General features: G+C 41.5%; 1 protein-coding gene across 8 annotated transcripts in view; it reads left to right on the top strand.

Moving 5' to 3' along the window:
* The window catches only part of LOC136857916 (serine-rich adhesin for platelets), a 137,832-nt gene that overhangs the window by 1,101 nt on the left and 118,315 nt on the right, over window positions 1-18,416 (top strand). The window lies entirely within an intron of this gene.

Here is an 18,416-nt window from a genome sequence, read left to right as displayed (position 1 = left end):
CGTTTGTTCAGGCCTCTTCAGCTTTTCTGAAACATTTCTGTTCTGCAGTCTCCAAACACCAACTGTCTGTCTTGTCACGTCTACCCAGTCATTTGCTTATCAGTATGCGAGTATATGCCTTCGTTTAAAAGTTAATTTGAAATGACGGGGCGAGTTGGCCATGTGGTTAGGGGCGACATCTGTGAGCTTGCATCCGGGAGATAGTCAGTTCGAGCTCGACTGTTGGCAGCCTTGAAGAAGGTTTTCTGTTGTTTCCCATTTTCAAACCAGGTGACCTTAATTAAGACCACGGCCGCTTCCTTCCCACTCCTAGGCCTTTCCTATCCATTGTCTCCATAAGACATATCAGTGTAGGAGCGACGTAAACCAACTTGTAAAAAATAATTTGAGAATATTTATCTTTCTGTGTTGGGTTAATACTTGGGTGGTACTTTGATGTCCACTTTGGATGTTGGAATCATAGAAAAATATCTTATTATATTTGAAGTAGCAGAGATCCTTCCTCGATGCTTGCCAGGGACCTGCCAACACGCCCATAGAAGTATTCTTTCTTATATACGTAGCCTTACCATAAATACTGTCACAAACATTTTATTTAATTTCCACAAGGCGATGGAAGATATTTTAATACCATGATAGCAGTAGTTATATGGATATGAGGAACACAAATCACAAATAATTTTTTGAAATGGCCATTATTAGGGTGCACAGTCCTTGAGTCTTTGAGGCCACTCATCAATTGCATTAAGCAGCACCTTGGCTGGGAATTCTTCTGTTGCTTTTGAAAGAGAGCACTTCAGACTATTAATGTTTGGATGTCTCTTCTTGCATGCGGGGAGAGAATGTGCTGGCACATCTAGGATGTCATACTTGCGGGACCTCCTTGGGTAGTAGGAGTTTCAGTTGGGGAGGAACTAAATAATTTTACCAATTTACATCTTTTCACTCCCCTTCTCCTGCCACCTTCAGCAGTCTTCTTACATTTATTTACTCCTTATACGAATTGAACTTCTAGTACCTGTTGTACATCCCTGGCGGCATGTCAATTTGAACCACCAATCTTGAAGTCCATAGTCTGTTAGCTTCACCACTCAGTTAACGTGCCACTTGACAGGTTAAGATTTAATTCAGACTAGTCAATATGGACCAAACACAATATTAACCTATCATGGTTAAATTTATTAACAGTAAGATTTCAAAGTCATATATATTGTATAGGCTATACGGATACGTATGGTGGTACATTACCATTGCGACCGATGGCATTGTGAAGTACTTTGTATTTACCATGAAAGATGTCATTGTCATATGTGACTAAATTATCAACATAACTTTGAGAAACTGTAAATTGTACATGAAACCCAAATCTCGAGTTTCATTACCACAACTCATTCTTTGTTTAAAAAGGAGACTGTGTAGCTTATCCACGTTCCTTTCAGCCACGTTGCCACAAAGATTGCAAAATAACATTAGAGGACAAATTCAAATATTAAAAATAGAAATAGTCTGGAACATAGATTGGTGACGTTGGACATCATGCCTGTCATCATTCATGAGTTGTCATGCGTGTGTGAGATGGGATGCTGTGCTAGTCGAAAATAGTAAGCCCGTATTTTGCACAATAATAGTGAAAAAGGAAGTTCAACTTTAAAAAAATAATTTACTTGACGTCTCACCGACACAGGTCTTATGGTAACGGTGGGATAGGAAAGGGCTAGAAGTGGGAAGTAAGTGGCTGTGGCTGTAATTAACCCCTTAACTGGGTTTGACGCCTTAGGCGTCAACAGCTGTCACACTAATATTGGGTTTGACGCCTTTAGGTGTTCTTGTACTTCTAAATGTGTTCTTATGTAGGGTTAGCATCCTATAAGCTGCCTCTGTGGTTCAGTTGTTAGTGTGTCGGCCTCCGGATCCCAAGATAGCAGGTTCAAACCCGGCATAGGTAGTCAGATTTTTGAAGGGCGGAAAAAAGTACGTTCGACACTCCATGTCGTACGATGTCAGCATGTAAAAGATCTCTGGTGGCACATTTGGTGTTCACCCGACAAAATTCATTAAATCTCAGCCATAGACGCCCAAGAGAGTTTCGGTTTACTTGGTCTGCTATCTAGTGGGCCTAGAGTAGAACGGAACGTCGAAATTGACGAGCAGACAGCCAGATGACGTCAAATTGAAATGTCTGCACACGGTAGCTGAGGCCATGCGATTATTATTATTATTATTATTATTATTATTATTATTATTATTATTATTATTATTATTATTATTATTAGCATCCTATAGGCGACTGACTTTTCTTAATCACTTCTGCCCTCCTATTGTAATTTAAAATAACGTCGCCATAAGACCTATCTGTGTCGGTGTGACGTAAAGCCCCTAGCAAAAAAAAAAAAAAAAAAAATTTAAAATAAATCCCATTCATATTAGATGTGATTATTGCTGTCCTATTAATTTCTATCTGGTCTCACGCCAGTCGGGTAGTTCGCGCCTAGGCGTCAGTCCAACAGCGTCTCGTGTAGCGCACCTGCCTCTTACCCAGAGGACCCGGGTTCGATTCCCGGTCAGGTCAGGGGTTTTTATCCGGAGCTGAGGGCTGGTTCGAGGTCCACTCAGCCTAAGTGATTAGAATTGAGGAGCTATCTGACGAGATAGCGGCCCCGGTCTCGAAAGCCAAGAATAACGGCCAAGAGGATTCGTCATGCTGATAACACGACACCTCGCAATCTGCAGGCCTTCGGGCTGAGCAGCGGTCGCTTGGTAGGCCAAAGCCCTTCAAGGGCTGTAGTGCCATGGGGTTTGTTTTTGTTTTTTGTATTTACATCTGCCGCACGCTACTGTACCCATTCCAGAAGTGCGCGTTTCGCTGAATAATTACCCACTGGCTGGTTGATGTTATGAAACTATTCCCCAGTTAAGGAGTTAAGGTACAGCCTCAGCAATTGCCTGGTGTGAAAATGGGAAACAGCAGAAAACCACCTTCAGGGCTGATGACAGTGGGATTCGAACTCTCTATCTCTCGAATGCAAGCTCACAGTTGCATGACCCTAAGATAACGGCCAACTCGCTCGGTTCATTGCAACTGTAGTTAACTGGATGTTTCTTTTCTTTAAGGAACAGTGTGTACAATTAATTAATTTCCTGTTTTACTGATTGCCAGAGTCGCCATGTAATACAGATTTTCTGTAGTTTTTACGATTTTCTCCTATATACTATGGCAATATGGAAGCGGTACTATTATGGATTTCATGAAATTGCAATACTCATTGTAAATTCTCAATTTCTTCTGCAAATATGAAGAAAACCAGGTCTCATACGTTGGAGACTCTGTTAGAAATCATTTCATGAAAAAGTGACGAAATAGCAACATTTGTACCGTTAACCACTGGCGTAAAATCTTGTAAATTCCCGGTATGTGCTCGGTTTCTGTTTATTATCCGTGATTTAGTAACGAGTTGCCTGCGCTGATTATTACTTCCGTTGTCCAGCTCCATGGCTAAATTTTTAACGTTCTGGCATTTGCTCCAAGAGGTTTTGGTTTTGATTCACGGCCGGGACGGGGATTTTAAATTTCATTGGTTTCATTGGCTTGGGGTGAGGGAAGGTGAAAAATAAGATGTCCAATATGACCATGAGTATGTAGTGTAAATGTATGTATGTTCCAGCTTAGCTGTCAACCAAACTTGGTGCACATATGACTTAGTATCTGGAGAAAAATACTTTGAGGATAAGACACCCCGTAGCACCTCATTGTTTGAGGGTTGGGAAGGAGAGACATGTAAAAATCTTCGAAAACGACCAATATTAGTGTCAAATCCATACTTTTCGGGGTCGCTGAGATGAATACTGACAGTATGGATGCCATTTAAATCTCCACAAGCATTGGGGAGGGGGGGTGTGGAGGGGTGAAAAGGGGTGAAAAAAGAAAGAAAATTTCAAAATAATAGAGTTTGTGTATGTATGTATGTATGTCAGCTCTCAACTAAACTGTACATATGTGACTTACTATCTGGAGAAAAATAACTGTGGGGTAAGACACCCCTAGAACCTCTATGTTGGGGGTTGAGAGTGAGTGACGTAAAATTATCGAAAATTATCAGTATTAGTGTCAAATCCATACTTTTCGGGGTCGCTGAGATGAATTGTGACATTGTGACACTCTTCAATCAATCCCTACTAATCTGCATTTAGGGCAGTCGCCCAGGTGGCAGATTCCCTATCTGTTGTTTTCTTAGCCTTTTCTTAAATGATTGCAAAGAAATTGGAAATTTATTGAACATCTCACATGGTAAGTTATTCCAATCCCTAACTCCCCTTCCTATAAACTATTATTTGCCCCAATTTATCCTCTTGAATTCCAACTTCATCTTCATATTGTGATCTTTCCTACTTTTGAAGACACCACTCAAACTTATTTGTCTGCCAATGTCCTCCCACGCCATCTCTTCACTGACAGCTCGGAACTTAGTCGAGCAGCTCGTCTCCGTTCTTCCAAGTCTTCCCAGACCAAACTTTGCAACATTTTTGTAAAGCTACTCTTTTGTTGGAAATCGCCCAGAACAAATCAAGCTGCTTTTGTTTTTTGGATTTTTTCCAGTTCTTGAATCAAGTAATCCTGGTGAGGGTCCCATACACTGGAACCACACTCTAGTTGGTGTCTTACCAGAGACTTATATCTCCTATACTTTACATCTTTACTATAACCTCTAAATACCCTCATAACCATGTGCAGATATCTGTAGAGCCTACCCTCTGTTTACAATCATATTTATGCGATTATGCCAATGAAGATCTTTCCTTATATTAATAATAATAATAATAATAATAATCGTATGGCCTCAGCTACCGTGTGCAGACATTTCAATTTGACGCCATCTGGCTGTCTGCTCGTCAATTTCGACGTTCCGTTTTACCACTAGATGGCAGACCGAGTAAACCGAAACTCTCTTGGGCGTCTATGGCTGAGATTTAATGAATTTTGTCGGGTAAACACCAAATGTGTCCCCAGAGATCTTTTACATGCCGACATCGTACGACATGGAGTGTCGAATGGACTTTTTTCCGCCCTTCAAAAATCCGACTACCTCTGCCGGGTTTGAACCCGCTATCTTGGGATCCGGAGGCCGACACTCTACCGCTGATCCACAGAGGCAGCTTTTCCTTATATTAATACCTAGGTATTTACAATGACCCCCAAAGGGAACTTTCACCCTATCAGCGTAGTAATTAAAACGAGAGGACTTTTCCTATTTGTGAAACTCACAACCTGACTTTTAACCCCGTTTATCATCATGCCATTGCCTACTGTCCATCTCGCAACATTATCGAGGTCATTTTGTAGTTGCTCACAATCTTGTAACTTATTTATTACTCTGTACAGAATAACATCATCTGCAAAAAGCCTTATCTCTGATTCCACTTTACACATTAACTTTTGTATCTTACAGTAAATGTCATTGCTGTCATAGATAAATTTTAATACTTCTTTAGTATTAGTCACCTCCTCTATCTGGACATTATCCTTATAACCAACAATCTTTACATACTGCTGACTGAATACTTCTGCCTTTTGAAGATCCTCGCATACACAGTCCCCTTGTTCATTAATGATTCCTGGAATATCCTTCTTGGAAACTGTTTCTGCCTTAAAGTACCTATACATACTCCTCCATTTTTCACTAAAATTTTTACGGCCGTCAGTTATGCTTGCCATCATGTTAACCTTTGCTGACTTCTTTGATAGAACATTATAAATTTTCCAGCTAACTCATCCTGGTTGCCAGCGGTGGCTCCAAGTAGCCTACGCAGTGGCCTCCACGATATGCACCGGCCAGTGTGTTAGTAGGTGTGTTAGGTACCAACTGATGAGCCCAACCTAGCACATGAGGGTGAAACGCTGGCAACCAGGAATGAGTTAGCTGGAAAATTTATAATGTCCAATAACGGACCATTTATATTGGTATTTTAAATTTATTCATTCGGGACAAATATTTCAGATTCCGTATGGGAATCAACATCTGTATCATCTGATAGCCAAGCAGGCATCAATTTTTGATGAAGAAACAAATTCTCTCATAGTGCATTGGCACTGCCAGTGGCTCCAAGTAGCCTACGCAGTGGCCTCCACGATATGCACCAGCCAGCGTCTTGGTAGGTGTGCTAGGTACCAACTGATGAGCCCAACCTAGCACACGAGGGCGAAACGCTGGCAACCAGGAATGAGTTAGCTGGAAAATTTATTATGTCCAATAACGGTCCATTTATATTGGTATTATAAATTTACTTCTTTGATAGATTCAGTTTCCGATTTTAATATCTTCCTTTTTTTCACATTTATTTTTAACTATCACAAAAACAGCTTTGTGATCAGTAATACCATCTATTACTTCGGTTTCTCTATAGAGCTCATCTGGTTTTACCAGCACCACATCCAGAATATTCTTCCCTCTGGTGGTTCCATCACTTTCTGAAACAGATGCCCTTCCCATATTAACTTATTTGCCATTTGTTGTTCATACTTCCTGTCGTTTGCATTACGTTCCCAATTGAAATTTGAGATCACCTGCTACAATCACGTTCTTTTCCTTTTCGTTTCCCACATAGCTGATTATCTTATCAAATAATTCTTAATCAGCGTCTGCGCTACCCTTTCCTGGTCTGTACACTCCAAAGACATCAAGTTGCCTATTATCTTTAGAGATGAGCCTTACCCCTAAAATTTCATGGTTGTCATCTTCAAATTTTTCATAGCTTACAAATTCTTCTTTCACCAGAATGAATACTCCTCCTACCATTCCTATCTCTACGATACACCCTCCAGTTACATGAGAAAATTTCTGCATCCATTATATAATTTCTCTGCCATGATTCAACTCCTATAACAATATCTGGTAAGTATATATCTATTAAATTACTTAATTCTATTTCTTTCTTTACAATACTTATACAGTTTACCACTAACATTTTTATGACGTCCCTACTTTATTTCCAGTTCCCTGTTCCTTTAAAACCGCTCCCAAGGCCACCCCGTTTCCCTGAATGTACCTCCATATAACCCTTCTAAACAAATTTCCTAACTTATATGTACCATTGCAGTTTAAGTGAAGGTCATCCGAGTGCAGATCGCTATCTCCTACAAACCCATTAGGATCTGGAAATCTCGCTCCCAGTTTCCCACATACCCCTTCCCTAGTGTCATTTAAATCCCCCATTCACCTTCCCGTCAGTATCCCTCCTACACAGTGTTCCACTGATAACAATCTCCGCTTCCTTAAACTTCACCCGTGCTGCTTTTACCAGGTCCCACACATCCCCAACTATGTTGGTACTTATACCTACTTGTCTTATGTTCTTACTACCGATGTGAAACAGTACCAACTTCCCCTTTCCCTCCTCCTTCTCTTCTACTTTCTTCAACATCTCCCTTAACCGAATTCCTGGATAATACTATACCTTGGTACCCTTTCTTCCACACACTTTCCCGGCATGTCTAACGATGGAATCCCCCATAACCAGAGCCTCAACCCTACCCACCTCCATTTGATCCCCTCCCCTCCTGGTCAGCCCTATCTTTCCTGACAGCTGCAGAAGCTGTTTCCTCCTCCCTTTTTTCCACCCCATGACCCTGTTCCACCTGTCTTTTCCTATCCACTACTCCACATTTCCCTTTCCTACCTCTTCCCTTTCTCCTACTTCCACACTTCTCAGCAACAGTTCGCTGTTCCTCATCTTTCCTCGGTTGTTCTACCTGCAGTGACTCGTACCAATTTCTCAGACACCTTTCCAGAATTCTGATCCTGAATGGACCCCTTAGCCTGCAATCTCCTACCCCTTAAAACATTAGACCTCCTGTCTTCTACAATTCCCCATTTTCCTTCCCATCCCTCTTTTACACCTACTGTATCCTGTACATTTTTTGAGGGAGGCCTACTTTCCTTCCTGTCTTCTGAGAGAATCCTAACTATCTCCCTCAAGCTCTCCAACTCCTCCCTCATACTCCTTAACCCATTGAGCCCTGCATATTTGTTGGATTGAAACTGCATTGGCGCTGGGATTATTTTGGAGGAAATATAGTGTCGATTCATGTCGTGAGAAATTTCTTACTTACAAGACCACTCAAGATTTAAATATACATGAAAACAAAAGGCTTTCATACCACAAACTGCGGAACAAGGAATACAGTAAAACATTTTATTTTATTAGCATCACGGGTCCGTACTCAGTCCGCCTGCTGAGCTGTAACACGGCCTTGTTTTTGCATTTCCTCTTCGATTTCCACATCTATTTGTTCTTCGGGAGCATTGCTAACACTAATACTAATATTACTACTAATTTCACTGAAAAAATTACATTCCTAATCATCATTACTTCCTAAAAGGGGTTATATATCTGTAAATATCAGTTCTATACTGGCAGCCATCTTGTTCACAAACGAATCTCAAAGTCGAGAGATAGCCCACTTCAAACTAATATTACCAAGCACACTATCGATATATATTAGCAAAGAGCATATAACATTGCAAAGAAAGAATCCCTACACAAATCACAATTGCAACCCACTCTGCTATCTCTTGAGGAAAAGTTGAGTTACGTAGTGAAATGAGACAATGGCACAGTTCCATGGTCCGGCATTTGGTCCACCGAGACGAAGCACGGAACGGTTCCGTGGCTCGGGCCCAATGAGTTAATGCCTGGCCACACCCACAGTTCCTACACTTGCACTCCTTAGCCATTCTTTACTGAATAATGAAAAGAGAAGGAAAAATAAGATAACTTATTCTGTGCAAAATAGAAATGAAAGGAAAGAAATTTGTCTAGGATAGTCACAAAGATCACACGACAAAAAGTTAATTAATATAGGCTGCTACTACTACACTACAATACTACTCAATTGTACGATTTTTTAATCCTACAACTCCCTAACAGGATGAAAATTGCTGTTAATTTCTGGAAACAGTAATATGCAAGAAATACACAATTCTTAACTGCAGTTATGTCTACCCTAATTACTACAACATAATTCTAGTAAGAGTTACTATAGACACCACAGATACGATACTATACTACACAAATATTTCACAATAATAGAATAAACACACTATTTTCTAATAAGATATTATAATACACTACAATAATTTTAAACTACGTTCAGGCGTATTCTAATTACAACAGGTTATTACCATACACAAACAGAAAAGAAAATTACCATTAAAGTTTGAAATTCGCAAAACTACTGAAAATAATAGAATAGGCACTCTAATTTCTAATAAGTTACTATACTACACTACAATAATGTTTAAACTATGTTCAGACAGATCCTAATTACAGTAGGTTATTACTAATCACAAATAGAAATGAAAATTCCAATTAGGCCTAAATTAGGTATTTGGAAGAAGTACCAGTACTCAAAGATTACCAACAAAGTTAAATACGTAGACAGATTAATATTAGTACTACTTTATCCTACTATGCTGTAATAGAAATGAAACCTGCCATTTACACAAAAATACACACAAATATAACAGGCAAGATACTATCTAATATACCGTACCTTCACTACAATTGTCAACTGAAATGTGGTTATGTGATCATTACAGATGGTGGATTACTATTTGTTTGGTTGCTAGCTCTATTTAGTTCACCTAACGATATGTGGAACAGTGGCAGCACTGGTCAAGAACTTGGAGTGAGAGGAGAGTGGCATGATGGGAGGAAGTGTAAGAGAGTAAGATTTTGGTCATGCCACGCGTGTTTTCGCACGATGTATTTGTTAGCTTTTAAGTGGTATATAGTGTAAAATAAACGTGTGTTTTCATCCACTTAGATTTAACTTATTTAGTGAGCTACCAGAGAGGTGTTGTTTATACCAGATTCAACATTTTTTGGTCCTGTGCAGTGTGCAAACCGTAGGCCTATGTTCAAATTGATACGGTACCTTAGCGTAGCGTGTTTCACTTCACCGCATCGGCATCATTGTTTCATTAAATATTCCTACTCGTGGGAGTACAGGTGGGCCGAATACATTTCAGTGTGACGTATGGGATTTTCATTGTGCATTATTAAACTGAGATATGCTGTAACAGCACGCTTGAACCACGAGGTTCGTCCATGCGTAGAATGTCAAGGAAATATTTACGTTGCTGTCGTGCGCGATGTGAACAATTTAGGAAGTTATAGTGCCAGGATCATTTTCAATGTGAAATCTTACGCATCAGTGTTAAGGTGCAAGAAGAAAACGTGTGGATTTCGGCGGGAAGCGCTATGTTGTAGAGCAAAATAGCCGCGCCATCATAGAACAGGGCTGCCACCACACTTTCAGCCAGTGGAGCCAACAGTGACAGTACAACGCCAGAACAAGGAGCAGTGCAGCCAACGGGGATTTCAACTCACGAGTCAGCCACCAGGAGCAGCATCATCGTGTCTTCGAGGGGTGAGTGCAGTCTGGTTAACTTGTCATTCCTTGTTATTCCTTGCGTGTCCTTCCCATAATGGAAGAAATTCTAAAGCGAACATTGATGAAGAAAAGGGCTGTTGTGAAATCTCGAGTTACTCGCTTAGGAAACTTTATCAGTAATTTTCAAGGAGAAAACTTAAATGATATCAAAGTGAGACAGGATCTTTTACAAAGAAGTATCGAAGAATACAACGATGTTCAGAGTCAACTCGAAATAAATGACGACATTAGTCACGATTCTGATAGGGAAACATTTGAAGAAAATTGTTTAGATTTTCAGTCAAAAATTCAAACTTTCGTTAACTAACACTGCCTTGCCTTCCTCTCCTATAGACAGTTCAACCACAACCAGTGTTCACTTACTCAAATTACCTACTATTTCTTTGCCTAAATTTAAGGGTTCTATTGCAGAATTCATGCACTTTCATGACACCTTTTAGTCGCTAATCATCAGTAACGATTCTCGGACTGACACACAGTGCTATTATTACTTGCTGTCATGTGTATCAGATGAAGCCCATAAATTAATTGAAAACCTTCCAGTAACGCAAGAAAACTTCAAAGTAGCATGGGACTTAATATGTAATTGTTATCATAACCCAAGGCTCATCTTAGATCTTCACGTCAAAGAGCTTCACTTCCAGTTGTTAAGGGTGAATCGCCCAAAGACCCATGTGTGCTCATAAATCAGCTGTGTAGCAATCTCAATGCGATAGGAGCCTTGAAAATTAAGATCCCCTTGCATGAGGTCATCCTATCACATTTAGTACTCCAACGGATAAGCCTATGTCTATAGTACGAGAACTCGACCTCAGGGGACAAATGCCTAAGTTTACAAGACTTAATCCTCTTTCTTGAAAGTAACTGCCAGACACTAGAAATCGTGTCCTTCCATAAGACCGGAGCAGAGAAGCAAGAAATAGGTAAGGTCAGCGGATCTTCCAAGCCTTCCACCAGTTCATACACCTCCATTTCCTCATCATGTGAACTTGTGGTGCTTCTCATTTCCTCTATCGGTGCTCTAAATTTAAGGATATGTCTGTTAATGACCGTATCAAGTTAGAGACCACAGGCTCTGTCTCAATTGTTTGAAAGGTGACCACATTGCAAGCAGTTGCACTTCCGTCAGTTGTAGAATGTGTAACCAAAGGCATCACACCCTGCTACATTATCAGCAAGAAACCCGGAGGTCATCAAATTCGACAGGCTATCCCCCACAACAGCAGTCATATTGCTCTTTGAAAGGAGCATTTCAACAACACAGAGTTCTCCTATCAACTGTTGTGGTTCATATTAAGGACAGTAGTGGCACAGTTCATGAATGTCGAGCCTTACTGGACAGTGGTTCTCAGATGAATTTCATGTCGCATGACCTTGCGAACTGACTAGGACTCAAACTAAGTCGCCATTTTATGCCAATCAGTGGCATTAGCAATATGAAAACAGTGGAATCTTCACATATTTGCCAAGTTTCCATCTCTTCCAGAGTTGGTGATTATGGGAGATCCATTGTTTGCTCTGTGTTAGGACAAATAACTGGTCAACTTACTACTACTACTACTCCTCCTCCTCCTCCTCCTCCTCCTCCTCCTAGAATTGACTGTGATGACTGGAACTTGCCTCCGGACATAGTATTAGCAGACTCACGGTTTAACCAACCACACGATATTGATCTTCTCCTGGGAGCAAGTGTGTTCTATGATATCTTACTACCCGGGCAGCACACAAGGGAAGGCTATCCCACTCTTCAAAACACTACTCTTGGCTGGGTACTTGCTGGCTGTATACCCAACCCCTCTGTACAGCATCGAAGTGCTACGACTGAGGCTTTATTTTTAAAGGGCGACATGCTGCACGCACAGGTTGAGTGCTTCTGGGCACAGGAAGAAGTGAGGACCAATCCACTCACAAAGGAAGAAAGCGAATGTGAAGAACACTTTCAGAGGTACACCACTCGAGAAGAAACGGGACGTTTCGTGGTTAAACTGCCCCTTCGTTCCAATCGGAGCAACCTAGGAGACTCGCTGGACACTGCTAAGAAACGTTTCCATTATTGGAAAGAAGACTAGAAAGACAGCTTGCACTGAAGGAGGAATATACTAACTTCATGCAGGAATATCACCAACTGGTACACATGGAGGAAGTCGAAGCCCCTATTCAAAGTCAAGGATCCTACTACTTGCCCCATCATGCTGTTGTAAAGAAAGGTAGCACTACGACGAAGGTTAGGGTAGTCTTTGATGCGTCATCTAAAACTATATCAGTATCTCTAAATGACATCATGACGGTCGGACCCACAGTGCAACAAGATCTGTTCTCCATTGTCCTTCGGTTTTGTACCCACAAGTACGTCATAACTGCAGATATCGAGAAAATGTATCGCCAGATTAACGTCCATCCTGAAGACCACGATATACAGAGAATTGTTTGGCGCAGCTCACCCCATCAACCGCTGAAGACCTATAGGCTTACAGCGGTGACCTATGGAACAGCAGCAGCTCCATTCTTAGCAACCAGATGTCTGATTCAGTTGGCAAGGGAAGAGCAACGAAGATTTCCACGAGGCTGTGGAGTTGGCATGTGATTTCTATGTTGATGACCTGCTGACTGGAACCAATTCCATCCAAGATGCCCATCAGTTACAGGCGGAATTGACTTCCCTTCTAAATACAGCAGGACTTAGGAAATGGCGAGCTAATAACCCTGACATTGATGCTCGATATTACTGGACGGACTCTACGATAGTTCTAGCTTGGATAGCAGGTTTACCCAATTCTTGGAAGACTTTTGTGGTTAACAGGGTGTCACAAATACAGGACTTGTCAATAGTAGAGGACTGGAAATACATTCCCTCTCAAGACAATCCCGCAGACTGTATTTCAAGAGGACTTGAACCACAGAAACTTGAGACAATGCTGCTGTGGTGGGCGGGACCTAGTTGTCTTCAGAATCATCCATCAACTTGGCCAGTCTTAAAGGAAACCATCTCTAACATACCAGAAGAGCGAGCGCCAGCTATGTGCCTCGTGACAGTTAACCATGACCTGGACAACTACCTTAGACGCTTTTCCAGTTGGTCTAGACTGCAACGAGTGACAGCCTATTTGCTTAGATTTCTTCAAAATCTTCGAAGTAATGATACTGAGAGGCGTCGTGGGCCATTGACCACGGCTGAGTTACGCGATTCCTTGAAGGTTGTCGTTGGCATGTCGCAAGGTTCTACCTTTACGCAAGAACTACATAGCCTGCAACAGGGGAAGACGATCACATCTGAAAGCAAACTTGTGGCGCTCCATCCTTTTCTTGACAGCGCCAATTTGATTAGGGTGGGCGGTAGACTTGAAAACTCTTCAGCCCCCTACGACCAGAAACATCCCCTCATATTGCATCCCAAACACCATATCACCAAACCCATAATCCTGCATGAACATCATAGGCTTTTACACGCGGGAAGTCAGTTGGTGTTAGCTTCTCTACGTCGGAGATTCTGGTTCACTAATGGAAAATCTATCCTTAGACAGGTCATTCACAACTGTCTCACTTGTTTCAAGTTAAAGGCAACCACGGCAAACCAACTCGTGGGTCAGCTATCCCCAGCAAGGGTTAACTTCAGTAAACCATTTTCCAACTGTGGAGTTGACTATGGCGGTCCCTTGTATGTCAAGCATGGCACCCCTAGGAGCAGGACACGAACCAAATGTTACATTGTCCTCTTCGTGCGTGTATGGCCACGAAAGCAGTTCATCTCGAGCTTGTTAGCAGTCTTATCTACTGAGGCATTGATTGCAGCTCTACGGAGGTTCATCTCATGATGTGGATGATGCAGCAAGATCTTCAGTGATAATGGAACCTGCTTCGTTGGAGCAATGAGAAAGCTGAAGAAGTTGCAGCACCTGATGAGGTCCCGCAGTCATCAGTCTGCTGTTAAGGAGTTTGCGTCCAACGAAGGTATTGACTGGCACTTCATTCCACCTCATGCTCCCCATTTTGGAGGTCTTTGGGAAGCAGGAATCAAGTCAGTGAAGAATCACCTTAAGAGGGTCGCCTTTGAAGAAATGTACACGCTTTTAACTCAGATTGAAGCGTGCTTAAACTCCCGACCAATAACCCCCTTACCCAACAATCCTGATGAATTTTCTTTCCTCACTCCTGGACATTTTTTGATTGAAGAATCACTCTCATCCTTCCCTGAACCAGACTGTCTTACTACTTCAATTTCATATGCATCCAGATGGCAGCTAGTTCAGCGGTGTCGACAGCAAATATGGAAGCGATGGCCATGTGACTCTCTCAATTACAGCAGCGAACCAAATGGCACAACCCCAAGACCAACGTCCAGACAGGAACACTTGTCCTTATCAAAGAGGACAATCTTCCACCCCTTATGTGGCAGACTGGCACCATAGAGGAGGTACATCCTGGAGCTGACGGTCATGTTCATGTGATGTCTGTGCGCACTGTGAAGGGAACCTACCAACGACCAGTGACCAAGATATGCCGGTTTCCTACCTACTGACCTATGAGGCACCCATTATCTGTGGACGTGTAGTTGTATGTTTTTTCTGCTATTGATTCATATGTCCATGTATCTTTTGTTATACTACAGCATCAGATGACTGAACTGTGCAGAGTTTACAGTGTGATTGTTTTTGTTTTGGTGATTTGCAATGTACATACTCCTTTCTGTGTCAATTTGTTCATTCATTTGTAATTTGTAGTCCAAATTAGGTGGGTTGCTTAGCTCTGTTTAGTTCACCTAATGACATGTGGGACAGTGGCAGCACTGGTCAAGAACTCTGAGTGAGAGGAGAGTGGCATGATGGGAGGAAGTGTGAGAGAGTAAGAGCTCGATCATGCCACGCGTGTTTTCACACGATGTATTTGTTAGCTTTTAAGTGGTGTATAGTGTAAAATAAACATGTGTTTTCATCAGTTAGATGTAACTTATTTAGTGAGCTACCAGAATAGAGCCTCCGTGGCTCAGACGGCAGCGCGTCGGCCTCTCACCGCTGGATACCGTGGTTCAAATCCCGGTGACACCATGTGAGATTTGTGCTGGACAAAGCGGAGGTGGGACAGGTTTTTCTCTGGGTACTCCGGTTTTCCCTGTTATATTTCATTCCAGCAACACACTCCATTATCATTTCATCGCATTTATCACTCATTAATAAAAATCACCTTGGGAGTGGCGACCCCATTGTAATAACAGCCTGATTCATTCATTACATCCCTGACCCGCTCAATGACTGGAAAACAGGTTGTAGGTTTTCATTTCATTTTCAGTGAGCTACCAGAGAGGTGTTGTTTAGACCAGATTCAACACTATTATTTTCCCTACTCCGCAGGATGGAGATTCTGTTTAGGTCCAGCCTCTTTCAGCATGTGGGCTCTAAAGGGGAGGGGGGGAAGTTAAAATTCTACAATGATGAGAGCTGATTGTTGACTGTCTCAATGACCGTTGTAATCGTGTAGGCTACATCATATGTAAAGGGTGATGCAGTTATCATTTATTTTTATTATTTATATGAAAGGATCGACTACTTCCCAGACAATATGTGCTGCAACAAGGACAAAGCTCAACATGAAGCAAAATAACCTAAAACTTTTAATCAAACACTCAACAATAGCTCTAAAACTACAAATTAATTCGTAAAATCAAACATCACAATAAAGAAATCTACAAAAATTCACTTAACACATAATTATGTGGTAATACAAATCCTAAAAGTAGACATTCAAAAAGTACTCGGGGAGCGCATGGAGCAATTTCATATCAAGACGTGTTATCTGACCTATATACATCAAATGCTGCGGAGCAGCGCGGGTCCTGTAGTTATTATTTTATTTATTTTGTTGCAGGCTTCTGCTGCAGATTTATGTTGTTTAGTACAAGCATTTGTTTTGGTAAAGTTAAGAACAACAAAAACTAAAAAAAAAAATAAGTTGTGTAAATGTAAGAAAAGTGAACGGCAATCATGGAGAAGACTATCTGCAGCGAATCAGTATTGCTGAAAGCAGTCAGCAGAAGAGTTTTTATGCCTAGGATGATCAAGTACAGTAATAAAAAAAATCACCAAAACTCATGTTCTATGGAACATGCAAATGTAATTTTTCAATTAAACATGAAGAATGCAATGACTGTCCACACTGGGAAATTAAAAGAAATTTTAAAAAATCAGTGGTTTTTGGTTTTCAGTTGATTACAATGGTCTTATCGCTAGACAATACTGTAATCACAAAGAATGGGTACCGTCCACCTAATCAATACAAGATATAATAAAGTATTGATTAGGTGGACGGTACCCATTCTTTGTGATTATAGATACCAAGTATCAATACGGATATGAAACTGATAGATTACAAGACAATACTGTCTCAGGGTATGCTACGGGCCTACTGGCTGTTTTGGGGCCCTTACCTGGGGATTGTCCTCTGCTTGCCTTTAGCCCAAGGGTCTTGTCACTAACCAGACCTACCCAATCTAGACCAGTGGTCTTGTCATTGGCTGGGCCTAACGAATCCAGACCAATGGTTTGATCACTGTGCACATATTCTATTATGTTCTCGTCACTAGCCAGGGTCTTGTTACGTTGTGTTAGTCGCACTGTAAACCTCTTTTACAAACCAGTCATTAAAGTTTTATCCAGTCCAGTGGCCTCTTGATTTGCTCTGCTTGATCTACATTACATTTGTACAAGGGGCATTCAATATACATATATAATGCAACACATTTGATTTATCTGCCAATTTCGGTTTTAAAAAAATTGGAATTTTGTTTGGGACATCTTTGAATATTCCTGCTTCGTCTTGTAGAGTTTCATTAATTTCCGATAAGTGGCAGCGCTATAACTAGCCTTCAAAATGGCGTCTGTTACGGAGGTGCGTACCAAACAGAGAGCAGTTATTGGGTTTCTTTTGGCGGAAAACCAGGGCATCATAGATATTCATAAGTGCTTGTAGAATGTCTACAGAGACCTGGCAGTGGACAAAAGCATGGTGAGCCTTCTTCACGACAATGCAAGACCTCAAACAAATCTGCGCACCTGACAGGAGCTCATAAAACTCCAGTGGACTTCTTCCTCATCCACTATACAGCCCGGATCTCGCGCCTTTTGACTTCCACCTGTGTGGCCCAAAGAAGGATGCACTCCGTGGGAAGCACTATGTGGATGATGGGGGAAGTTATCGATGCGGCACGACGTTGGCTCTGACATCGACCAGTTGAGTGGTGTCATGCAGGCACACAGGCCCTCACATTACGGTGGCATAAGGATGTAGCATTGAACGGAGATGTTGAAAAATAGGATTGGGGAATAACCTGGTGTATTTGAATCCTCAATAAAACCAACCTGCTTTTAGAAAATAAAAATTGTTGCATTACATATTTAACTCCCTTTGTACATTGTGTCAAAATGTTAAAAGATCCCGGGTTGTCAGTAAATTTCAACCTCCCCATGCTGTCGCCCATGATATCACACAGATGCACAGCCCACAGCCATGGAGCACATGCTGGCGCCTCCTTGACTTACACCCTTTCCATTTCCTGACACACAAACCGTAATTTGTAGTCAAGGTGTGGGCTACCGCAGGCCGCAGAGGTTGAAATGAAGTCTGATACATTTGTTGCAAGCCACTGCTGAGTTGTCCATGCCTTATGCGCTGGTGCCAAATCCTTTTGCACGCTCCAATTCTGACCATGGAAGTGGGAGGTGTTGAGATTCTTGACCACTCTCCAGCACTGTCTCCTGGTATACTTTTTCTGACATTTTCACCCCTTTCTTGCAAAAATGGAGCTCAGTTGTGACCTCATAACTCACTCCCCACCATTAGGATTCATGCAGGATGATGGTCTCTTTGGACCTTGGAGCCTTACTGGCAACTTCTCTTGAACTCCTGGCATATTTCTTGTCATTTTGAGCATTAAAAGTCTCTTCAATGATGAAAACCTTTTCATCAGTGAAAAGGA

The sequence above is a fragment of the Anabrus simplex genome, chromosome 1 (assembly GCF_040414725.1).
Source record: "Anabrus simplex isolate iqAnaSimp1 chromosome 1, ASM4041472v1, whole genome shotgun sequence".
NCBI lineage: Eukaryota > Metazoa > Arthropoda > Insecta > Orthoptera > Tettigoniidae > Anabrus > Anabrus simplex.
Note: the sequence above shows the minus strand (reverse complement) of the source record. Positions and strands in the feature narration are given on the sequence as shown.